Source organism: Theropithecus gelada, chromosome X (genome assembly GCF_003255815.1).
Source record: "Theropithecus gelada isolate Dixy chromosome X, Tgel_1.0, whole genome shotgun sequence".
Classification (NCBI taxonomy): domain Eukaryota; kingdom Metazoa; phylum Chordata; class Mammalia; order Primates; family Cercopithecidae; genus Theropithecus; species Theropithecus gelada.
In genome coordinates, this window is record NC_037689.1 from 109,763,182 (window position 1) to 109,775,946 (window position 12,765).

General features: G+C 39.0%; 1 protein-coding gene across 1 annotated transcript in view; it reads right to left on the bottom strand.

Moving 5' to 3' along the window:
- Positions 1 to 12,765, bottom strand: part of TRPC5 (transient receptor potential cation channel subfamily C member 5) — a 319,448-nt gene that overhangs the window by 85,060 nt on the left and 221,623 nt on the right. The window lies entirely within an intron of this gene.

Consider the following 12,765-nt stretch of genomic DNA (forward strand, 5'->3'; position numbering starts at 1 on the left):
AACCCCAGAGATGGCTCTACATGTCAAAATATGAAACTAGATTTTCCTTAGTGTTCATTATTTTTTAATATATTAAAACAAAATCACTCTGTCTGGTTCGTGCTTTGGCATGCCTTCCTATTGCCCCTCCTACCCTGTCAGAGTTGTGTTTCCTCAAACCTGGTTTTATATCAGAATCATCCAGGGAATATTAAAAACTCTAAATCCCCACGTCCTTCCACAGACTGACTTAATGAGACTCTGGGGTGGGGATGGAGGAGGTAGTAGAGCCTGGGTAGCTGTTTTACAAACTCTCCTGGGAACTTATATGCCTTTTAGCAGAGAACCATGGAGATATTTCATTTCAAATTGATTCACATCTGCTCACTCCCTTAGTCTACGTGAGGTCATCATCAATGTGCACTCTGTTTGGGCAAACATAAACTGGCAGGGAATAAACCCATGCCTGTAGCTAGGGTTTGAAATGAAAATGAGTTCCCTTTTATATTTTGTTTTATTATTCTTGATTTTGTTTTGAGCACCTCTTGGTTAGCTTGTAATGAATCAGGTTGCTACTGTGCCATCTATTTAACACCGTCTCTAGTCTAGACATGCAAAAGAGGAAAAAATATTGGGGGGCTGGCATTACGCTATTGCATACTAACCCAGCTGGGATTTTACTCGAAGGCAATCTACAAAGTGTCAGTGATTAATAATTAAGGAATCATCAGCATTGCAAATCATTATCCAGCTGCTACTTCCTGGTGAGTGACTCAACAGGGTGCTCAACTGTCAACTATGATTTTAAATACTGCCTACATTTGACAGTCCCAGCTTCCCATGGGACAGGTTAAACAGAGCTGCACCATTTAGCTTACTAGTACAAAGAAACCATTCTTCTTCTCCTTGAGCACATAGTTGGATTACATTACCCAGGCTCCCTTGCAGTGAGGTGTGGCCACATGACTAATTTCTCACTGTGGGAAATGCTGTGTGGCACTACTTGGCCTGGCCTATAGAAGTCTCCCATGTGTGCTCCTCCATGTTCTTTTCCTTTTCTGACTGACTGGGATGTGATAACCTGGCGTGATCTAGGGGCTTCTGTCAGCCCCCGTCCCTCAATAACCGTGTTAGCAGAACTAGCCTGCTGAACAAGAATACCTGTTTTGGACTGTTACATCACGGAGAAAGTTCTGTTGTGTTAGAGCCATTATATATTTTGGGGTCTAGCCTGTCCTAAAGAAGATTACTGGTATGAAACTACCAAAAATAAACTCTAAAATGTTTTCATCCTGTGATCTCATTTCCTCCAAACATATTCATGATCTCCATTATGTCCTCACACTTCCTTTCCACACATTCATACACAAAAAGGCAAAATCCTATAGTCCCTTTCTACCTTTTTTTTTTTTTTTGGCCATAGTAGCCTATGCCAAAGGCTGGGATGATGAAGTCCAAGAAAATACAGAAAAGTCAAACAATAAAGCAAGACCTTTGCAGCAGAAGAACTGCTGGGAGCTCACATTCTACTGAGGGAAACAGAAGCACAAAAGGAGAGTTACACAATTGTATAGTAAGGGCACCGAAAACGATATGCCCATGTCATAATTGGAGCACAAAGGAGGGACAAATCTGGATCGATTAGCGAAGGCTTCCTGGAGCAGGTGATACCTGCCTGGAGCATTAAAAGATGTGCAACAGTTGCCTAGGTGTGGGAGAGGAGAAGAAAAGAGAGTAAACAGCCAGAGCAGAGAAGATCACATGACTAAGGCATAGAGGTGAAAAAGAGCCTGTCTTGTGTGTGGGGGGCTACAGTAGTCGGGGTGGCTGTAGCTTAAATTGCAAGGCTGTGAATGGCAAGTGACCAGGCTGGAGAGGTAAACAGGGAGAAGATCAAGACGATGGTCTTTGGCCGTTAAAAATAGTATGGACTCAGCTGGGCACGGTGGCTCAGGCCTGTAGTTCTGGCGCTTTGAGAGGCTGAGGCGGGGAGATCGCTTGAGGCCAGGAATTCAAGACCAGTCTTGCCAACATGGTGAAACCCCGTCTCTACTAAAAATACAAAAATTGCGGGGCATGTTGGCGTGCACCTGTAATCCCAGCTACTCAGGTGGCTGAGGCAAGAGAATCGCTTGAACCCAGGAGGCAGAGGCTGCAGTGAGCAGAGATCATGCCACTGCACTCCAGCCTGGGCAAAAGAGTGAGACCCTGTCTCAAATAATAATAATAATAATAATAATAATAATAATAATAATAGCCAAGGAGGGCAGATCACTTGAGGTCAGGAGTTTGAGGCCAGCCTGGCCAACATGATGAAATCCCGTTTCTACTAAAAATACAAAAATTAGCTGGGTGTAGTGGTGTGTGCCTGTAATCCCAGCTACTTGGGAGGGTGGGGCAGGAGAATCGCTTGAGCCCAGAAGGTGGAGGTTGCAGTGAGCCGAGATTGCGCCACTGCACACTGCACTCTAGGCTGGGCAACAGAGCAAGACTCCATCTCCAAAAATAAATAAATAAATAAATAAATAACCATAGTATGGACTATTTTAAGAGCAATGAGAAGCCATAAGTAGTGTGAGTGTGTGTATGTGTGTGTGTGTGTGTGTGTGTGTAGAGTAGTATAATAAAGCAGTTACAACTGACTCTATTGTTTACTAACAGTGTAACTGAACAAGTTCTACTCTGTTTTAATGTCTTCCTCTAAAGAATGGAGATGATAATATCTACCTTATAGGGTTGGTGTGAGGATTAAGATCAGTTACTACATACAGAGTGCTTAGAACTATGCCTGGCACATAGTAAAGGCTCATTAAATCTTAGCTACATATATTATTATGCATGTAAGAAAATTAGATGTTGAAAAGATCCTTCTGGTTACTGGGTGGAGGATAGATTAGAAGCAGAGGGTGGTCAAAACTAGAGGCAGAAAGATTAGTTAGAAAACTGTTGCCAGTCTTGAACAAAATGATGGTGACTTAGACTAAGGAAATGGTAGTGGAAATGGAGAGACGTGGTCAGATTTGAAACGCAGTGAGGAGGTAGAATTGGCAGGATGTGCTGATGGATGGGGAATGGAGTAATGGATGGGGTGCAGGAGGTAAAGGGGAGGGAGGCTTCTCATTCAGGTGAATTGGTGATGGTAGTGCCATTAACTGAGAGAGGGAACACTGAAGATGAAACAGGTTTATGGAAGTGCATACCTTTTTAAATCTGTCAAACTAGATTTGTCTATGAGACATGTAAATGGAGATATCCAGATTGACATCAAATACTGATGTTATTTGGCAGGGATTGGCAAATTTTTCTGTAAAGGGCCACATAGTACTTTAGGCTTTGCAGGCCACACTGTCACTGGTGCAGCTACCTAACTCAGCTGTTGCAGTGCAAACTCAGCCACAGACAATATGTACATGAATGGGCTTAACTGTGTGCCAATAAAACTTTATTCACACAAACAGGCAGCAAATTGTAGTTTGCCAATCTCTGTCCTATGCTACTGCATCAGCCTGAACCAAACAGACATTTAGAGCTCTTCAGTAATGGTCTTGATGACCTCATGTGACTTCCCCTTATGTATTCCCAAGAACTCCAACCCCAGAAATTACTTTCTGCAAAGGAACAAATGCAGAAGTGAAGCTTCTTTTAATAGTGGATATACCATCCAACCTTTATCTTCAATGCCTCTGCTCTGATTTTCAATTTGGCTCAAGCTGGGCAATTTTAAAGTTGGACAGGTTTTTATCTTCTATTTTTATATCTGACAGAAGTAGTGTAGGGTGGTGTGGATTCTGGCAGAACAAACTGCAATTAGAATATGATAAAGGAAATTTTTATTAAGCCACCATGTAGTATCTCATCTAAACACAGTTGTGAGCTTTGAAAGCACAATCCTGATTCTGCTTGCACACTGCAGTTCGCATTTGACCGGTTATGTAATCAATCTCTAGTCAATTCTAAGAACGCCTCCGAAAGAAGAACGGCAAGAAAAACTGCAGAGTGTGTACCCACTAGATGCCTCACTGCACAAAAAGCCAAAGTGTCCAGAGCCTGGAGCAGTAGTTTTTTTATTTTAATGAAGTCCAATTTGTAGTTTTTGTTGTTGTAAGGAATTAAGGAAAGAGGAGAGAAACAAGAAGGTCGGCTCCACAGTCAACAGGTTTATTTTCAACCTGGGAGGGACGTCTGACCGAGTTAGGCCAGAAGTCGCAATCTCTTACAGACTAAGAGTTCTTAAGGATTCAGGGTGGGAGAGTTTATCAGAGGCTTGGACTGCTTCTGTGTTTCTTTGTTGTGCTTATCTGGGAGGGAGAGTTGTATGTCTGTTCCCCTACATCTTTCTGCAGCTGCAGGCATATCCCTGGAGTCTGCTTTTAGCTTCCCTATCTTAGTGTACCTGAAGGGAAAGGAATGTGCTTATTAAGGCCTACTGTTTTACTGGGGCCCATTGTATGAGGGTGAAGTTTGGCAGTTCCCCAAGAGACTTTCCCCTGCTTTGCTCTCTGCCCCAGCCATCTTATCTGTGTTTTACTGTCTGCTCTTTTCTGGCTGCTTGTAGTTAGAAAAGAAGTGATTTCCTTGAAATGCATGAAGCTGGAAAGGCAGCTGGAACTTAAAGTGGCGGTGTTTGTCTGAGATGATGGTGGTCCTGCTCTGTCATTCCAGACCCTATAGTTATAAAAGGACAAGGGGCAACGTGTTCTTTCTGGCTACTTCCTGCTGATGCTGAGGCAGATAGGTTTTTGGTCTTGGATTGACTGCAGGAGCAACACCGTTTGTAGATGTTTTTGGATAGTTGTCTGTGAAATGGCCATGATTCTGTTGACTTTTATGATTTCCAGCTTAAGATTTTTTTTTTTTTTTTTTTTTTACGTTGTTAGGACGTTTTTCTGGGCTGTTAGAGGTTGCTTTCTCAGCTTTTTATAGGCTTTGACTTGAGTGTGATGTATTGAGGAGTCAATTTCGGTAACAGATATAATTTAAATTTTAGAAGATAATAAAATTTATAATTTAAACTGTAGAAGATAATAAAAATTGAAAAACATTAGGCAAGACTAGAATTTAACAACAGGTGTGCTATAGGTTTTGAAACATAATTTTTACTTTTCAGTTTCCTATTTTTATTAAAAGACAAATTACAGTAGGACTGGTTTGCTTTATTATATTTGGCTTGTTTGTATACAGTGCAGCAAGAATAATTACTTGCTACACAGGCCTTTTAAATCAGCTTTGATGGAACTCTGTTACATAGAAGGAATTTGAGATAAGACTTGTTAAAGCCAAACTCAGACATGGATTTGTACCATTAAATACCTATGAGTCGGGTGAATTCATTTCTTCTTGAGGTTTTAAGATAACTTGGGGGTTCCTGGCCTGTCAGAAAGTGACATTCTTTACTTACTACAGATCAGAAACCCTGTACAGGGACTGTGTACACAAAACATGAGGCCAGTTTCCAAGGGTTTTATTGGCTCCATAAGTCAAGTTTGATTCCTTAAAGGAGAGCACACCGTTGCAGTCAAAGCCTTGGTAAAATAACCAGTTTTTTTTTTTTTTAAATTGTGTTCTGTTAGAAAATAAAATAGATTCTTATTGCACTGATGCAAATAACTATATCGTAATTTAAGTATACTTATAACTAGTTTTTTTTCTTTTTTTTTTTGAGACAGAGTCTCGCTCTGTCGCCTAGGCTGGAGTGCAGTGGTGAGATCTCAGCTCACTGCAAGCTCCGCCTCCTGGGTTTACGCCATTCTCCTGCCTCAGCCTCCCAAATAGCTGGGACTACAAGTGCCTGCCACCACGCCTGGCTAATTTTTTTTTTTTTTTTGTATTTTTAGTAGAGACGCGGTTTCACTGTGTTAGCCAGGATGGTCTTGATCTCCTGACCTCATGATTCGCCTGCCTCAGCCTCCCAAAGTGCTGGGATTACAGGCGTGAGCCACCGTGCCGGGCCTACTTATAACTAGTTTTTAAATTCTAGAGGAACTAGGCAGAGAGAAACAAACATGCTTTAAATTCTATTCACAGGAGTATACTTCACGTAGTTGTTAAAGGTTGTAGCTAGCTTAAGACAAGTTTTCTTGACTCTGAAAAATAAGATAAAGATTAGCAGTGTTCTAAGTAAAAGGTAAAAATTTGTTTTTGTTTTTTATTAGTTTATTCCATTTTATTAACCTTTGTTTTGCTTGATATTTATAAACATTTTAGCTTTTTATGAGTTCTGTGTGTTTTGTTGTTGTTATGAGTAACCCACATTTGAGAGCACTTGTTAAAGTTCCACAGGTTGAATATAAACAATATTTTGGAGAGAATGAAAACAAAATAACAATAGTCTGTAAATAACAAAATGTCCAGTTTGGATACGGATAGAAACACAATTGACAAAGAAATTTGGTTCTTTTTGTGGTTTACAATAACCCAACATAACAACCTTAATTGTGATTAATAGCACATATTCAGACATAAGAACCTTAGACATTCCATACAGTTTTGGAACATATGTTAATAATATTCCCTAAAATATAATGTATTAGACATTATTTTGGCAATTTTATGTTGCCAAATAATCCTGGTTACCTCTTTGGGTGGTTCAGGGGTCCTGTGCAGCACCCAAAAGCCAGGGGTTAGGAAAAACAACCTTGAAAGTAAAGTTTGATTTTGAGAAGGCTGTTAAATACGTTTAAAATTTAAAACCTTTGATATTATGAAATAGAACTTCAGATTATCATAAGTTGTTTTTCCGTTTGTTTGTTTTGTTTTGTTTTGCCAAAATGATGAGATAACAATCTGGAAAACCAAAAACCATTTATGAACATTTTCAATTATATGAAAATTGTATTTAAGAGAGAAAGTTAAATTTTACCCTTGCATTAGTTTGCTATTAATGTTAACCTTAATTTTAATGAAACCTTATAGATAATTTTGTTTAATTTTAACCAGTTTGACCATGAAATAAGATTTTTACATACCCGTTATAACCCTTGACAAGTTTTGCTAAAGAGTAGATTAGCATTTTAAGACAACTTTGTGGTGCTTTTTAGTGTTTAATTTACAGAAAAGAAATATAATATTCTTTTGAGTTTAGTTAATATGTTTACACACACAGTTTTATTTGCAGGATTAGTTTTTATAGTGTCTATAGAATTTGCTTAAACCATCCACTTTATTTTATTTAATTTTAAGACAATTTTTTAAGCAAAATGTACATTTTTATGCCTTCTTATAATTTTTAAGAAAAACACTTTTTAGTGTTTTTGTATACCTTGCATGCAAATTCATGTTTAGCAGTTTTAATTACAGGTTATAATGGTAACTTTTAGCAATTTTTAACTTTAATGTAAAACCTGTCAATTTTTTTTGTGACTTGAAGCGAAAAATAATGACTCATTTTGTAATTGGGTGAAGTAGTCCTGAAATATAATGCTTTTTTCTTTCGATTTTAAATACTTGGGTAAAATCGGAAGGTAAGTGCTTAGGTAGAAATAAGTAACTACTGAACCAGTGGGAGAAAAGTTTAGTTGGGCAATACTCTTTATGATACTGACAAGGGAAGGCTTATTAGTTCCAAAAGTGCAGGCTTTATTTTTGTAGTCACAGAGTAGTCTGAAGGCAAGGCTTACCCAACTCCTGGCTCCCACATGAACATTATTTATTTAGTATGCCAGATTTTTTTCAAGGTGCACTAGTCACTGAGGATATTTTTACTGGTGGGAACTGAGATTTTCTAGATGCGTACATTAACTGCTAATGCTGGTTTATTTTAGGGGCATGTTCATTGAAACAGTATTCTTACTTAGCTTGAATTCTAAATTTTGTTCCCTTATTATCTCGTTAAAGTGATGAATATGTTTGTACAATGAAGACAACTTTTTTTTTTTTTGGCGTTTTTAGGTTAGAGCTTCTGCATGGGAATTATACTTTGACACAGAAAATTAGGTCTGTAAGTGAAATATAATAAAGTGCTCTGGAAAGAATGAGACTCTGCCTTACATTCTCAATAGAAAAATATACGGCACTAAGGCCTGGTTCTTTCTTCCCTTACTGTTTTGTCATTTTCCCCAACTTTGGGAACTAAAATCTCTTTGCTTTAAGCTGAAATTATAAACTGAAACATTATAAATGCTGAAAATTATAAATTGGGTTTTGTTATAAAGGCAAAGTAATAATACTTCTATGTATATTGTATGTATGTGTATATGTATAGGGTTATATAGTATAACAACTCGAATCCATGGTTGGATTTGACTGAACCTACATAGATACTAATCTGACAGACTTACTGTTGTCACATCTAAGAAATCATTGCCCAATCCAAGGTCACAAAGACTCACACCATTGTTTTCTTCTCAGAGTTTGATAGCTTTAGCTTTTATATTTAGGTATTTAATCCGTTTTGAATTAATGTTTGCATATTTTGTGAGGTAGAGGCCCAACTGCATTCGTTTGCATGTGGATATCCATTAGTCCCAGCACTATTTTTTGAAAACGCTACTATCTCCCCATTATATTGTTTTGACACCCTTGCTGAAAATCAGTTAACCATAAAGGTAAGAACAATTTGGAGAATATTACCATTTTAACAATATGAAGTCTTCTAGTCCACGAACATGGAATATCTTTCCACTTATGTAGATCTTCTTTAGTTTCTTTGAACAATGTTTTATTGTTTTTTTCAGTGTACAAGTCTTACACTTCTTTTGTTAAATTTATTCCTAAGTATTTTATTGTTTTTAATGCTATTGTAAATTGAATCATTTTCTTAATTTCATTTTTGGATTGTTCATTGCTAGTGTATAGAAACTGTCAAAAGAAAAAATCTCAACAAATTTAGTTATAGATCTAATTGGCTTTTTTCATGATGTATGAATCAGGGAAGCCTCCATTCTACAAAATAGAATGAGACATTCCATTCTACTAGGCAATAGCAGAACAGTGGGTTTTGTAAGGTGGGAAAAAGGAAACAGAACAATAGGAAAAAGAATATTGGTTAACATCAGGTTACTTTTTTCGGCAAGGGTTAAAACAGAGGCATCTTCCATATTACATGGACTCAGGTGGAGTAGAATCTCCTATTTTCAGGAAAAACTGGTCTGTTTGGGGATGTATCTGCTTTCTTAAAGTTTCAGTTTGATTATATGGCATTAACAGGTGATTCCATTTGGGTTTGATCTGGTCTGTTGGGGCCTACTATGGGACCTCAGTCCAAAACAATGGCCTTCCATAATTTTTGTTGAACAAAACACAATTGATTTTGTATGTTATCTTGCAACCTTGCCCAACTCACTTATCAGCCCTAATAATTTTTGTTGTTGATACCTTAGGATTTTCTCTGTACAAGGTCATGTCATCAGTGAATAGAGACAATTTTAATTCATCCTTTCCAAACTGGAAGCCTATTATTTCTTTTTCTTACCTAATTGACTTGGCTAGAATCTTTAGTATGATGATGAATAAAAGTGCTGTCACTGGACATCCCTGTTTTTTTCCTGATGTTAGAAGAAAAGCTTTCAAGTTTCCTATTAAGTGCGATGTTAGCTATGGGTTTTTAATAGATGGCCTTTATCAGGCTGTAGAAATTCTCTTTTATTCACAGTTTTCCATTTGTTTTTATCATGTAAGTTTGTTGAATTTTGATAAATGTTTCTTCTGTGTCAAATGAAATGATCATGCATGGTTTTGTCTTTCCTTTCATTAATGTAATGTATTACATTGATTGATTTTTGTTATGTTGAACCACCCTCATATTCCTGGGATAAATTCTACTCGGTCATGGTGTCTAATTCTTTTTATATGTTGCTGGATTTAGATTGCTTTTTGTTTAGCCTATTGTTTGACCCAATTGTTATCTACTGCCTCAGGCAGCCTTCATATTAAACAACTGTTGCTGATTTTTTTTAAACAAATGCCTCCAGGAAAAGAACTATTGGTACTGAGTCAGATCATATGAATACCAGTCCTGGGAATTGGGCTTTTTAATGAAGTTGCTTGACAGGTCATATAATGACAGTTCTCTGGGGATGGGTCTATCTGGGATGCTCCAAAACCAGTGTGCTCCCCTCCAGTGGGTGCCAGGCTGCTGCTTTTTATAGCTACTATGGTTCCAAGGCTGTTGGTTTTCTTTTCTATATATATATATATTTTTTGAGATGGAGTCTCACTCTGTCACCCAGGCTGGAGTGCAGTGGCACGATCTTGGCTCACTGCAAGTTCTGCCTCCCAGGTTCATGCCATTCTCCTGCCTCATCCTCCCGAGTAGCTGGGACTACAGGCACCTGCCACCACGCCTGGCTAATTTTTTGTATTTTTAGTAGAGACAGGGTTTCACCATGTTAGCCAGAATGGTCTCCATCTCTTGACCTAGTGATCCGCCCACCTCGGCCTCCCAAAGTGCTGGGAATACAGGCGTGAGCCACTGAGCCCGGCCTGGCTGTTGGTTTTCAAAGCTGCTGTTGAGCTGGGTAAAGGAAGATCGGAATTGGGCAAATTAAAATATCATAAAACTTGCTTTTCTTACCAAAACTTAGCTATTTTACTTGAGTAAATGCTCCTCTGATCGTTGTAAACTTTTGGTTAATTTCCAGAATTGTGAAAAAGTTAATTTAAAAAAATTTCCAATGTCTCGTAGCTTTTGTGGAAGAGTAGATTTTCAGAACTCTGCCATTCTGGAAGTACTTTCCCTTGTGACTTTTTAACATTTTATGGGAGGCTATGTTTTTCCATTTGTGTGTGGGTTAGTGCAAATGATAGCCCTTGCTCAATTAATTCCCTTCCTCAGGGGCTTAAAAAGTTTAAGGAATATAGCTTCTTCTTTTTTTTTTTTTTTCTTTTTGAGACAGTCTTACTCTGTTGCCCAGACTGGAGTGTAGTGGCACGATCTCAGCTCACTACAATCTCCGCCTCCCTGGCTCAAGCAATTCTCATGCCTCAGCCTCCCGAGTAGCTGGGATTACAGGTGCGTGCCACCACACCCAGGTAATTTTTGTATTTTTAGTAGAGAGGGGGTTTCACCATGTTATCCCCCTAGCCTGGTCTTGAACTCCTGGGCTCAAGCAATCTGTGCACCTAGACCTGCCAAAGTGCTGAGATTACTGGCATGAGTCACTGTGCCCGGCCTCTAGCAGCTTCTTCTTCTTTATATTTTTATTTTTATTTTTTTTTATTTGGAGTCTCACTCTGTCACCAGGCTGGAGTGCAGTGGCATGATATCTGCTCATTGTAGCCTCCGCCTCCTGGGTTCAAGCGATTCTCCCACCTCAGTCTCTCGAGTAGCTAGGACTACAGGTGTGCACCACCACGCCCGGCTAATTTTTTGTATTTTTAGTAGAGATGGGGTTTCACCATGTTGGCCAGGATGGTCTTGATCTCTTGACCTCGTGATCTGCCCACCTCAGCCTCCCAAAGTGCTGGGATTACAAGCGTGAGCCACCGCGCCCGGCCAGCTTCTTAAAAACCATAAGACTGAGTGTTGGTCAAGGACTAGGAGCTTGTCTTTTTCTTCATTATATTCCCAACGTTTTGCAAAATGCCTGGTACAAGATGGATGCTGAATAGATATTTGCTGAATGAGTGATTGAATAAATAGCTTTGTGCTGGATAAATCTTAGTGGAATACTCTCTTTCCAAAGTCTTCTTTTCTTAGTGTGTGAAGAGAGTCTAGTAGCTAAGACAAGTCTCCTGGGAATTGCAATTAGGAACTACGGTTAACATCGGAAGATTAAATATCAAAGATTGAGCTCTTATAATGCCAGAAACTGTACTGGATTTTTTATATGCATCGTCTCACATCAATGCTAATGGCAGATATAGAATTATATCATTTTGCAGTTGACAGGACAGAGCCCAATGTCACATTTCTTGGTAAGTAGTGGAGTCAGGACTGGAGAACTAGCTTGGTTGATTCCATAGACCAAGTTTTTAAACACTGCACTCTCTGACAATCCATGGATGGTATGATCGGAGGCATGCAGAAAGCTAAATTTCCCAGTATCTTCCCCATTGGCCTTGCCGCCAGTGATTGAAATGCCCACATCATTTACTGCTTTGGATTAAAGCATTGAAACTATATTCATGTTTGTAGGAAGTGGTAATATACAAAACTATCAACTACCTTAACAGCTTATAGTGGGTATATCATATTAGCCAGTTAAGGGACCTGAAGGCTAGCAAAGCCCAGAAGTGATGGGGCCCGCCCCAGGCCAGATCTGTATGGAATCCCCCTGTTTAATCTGTCTAAATCTTTTCTTCACAAATGAGCTAGGACCCTCACTGCAGTTGTTGGGTATTTTCCCTCTGCAACGCTTCAATTCTCCAATACTCCCAGACAAGGGCTGAACATTATTGTATTTTCTCCTTACTGCACACAACTTTTGGAAAAGCCCTGGCTTTCTTTGACATAAAGCTGTGTTGTCAATGGAGGGACCCAATGGCTCTTGGCCCCTCCTAGGAATATTTCTTGATAGGAATAATGTCAGGTTCTACTGGAAAGAGACCACCCCTCTCCCAGAAAACTAGCAAAATAGCTTTGATTTCACTGCAGCAGAGTTCTGAATTTTTCCATTCAGTGAAGACAATTATCTTCCCAGCCCCTCACCAGTCTATTGTATGTGACTTTTGTTTCTACAGCTGTCTAAAGGATCAATAGGATTTAATGCCTGATTCACATGCTTAACTCAAGGCAGAATAGAATTTGACTTGCTTACTGCAAGGGAAGTGCAAGATTAATGTGATTCGGTTTAGGCCTTTCAACAAGTATTTTGGAGTACCTGCTCTGTGCCCAGCTCCGTGTGGCCT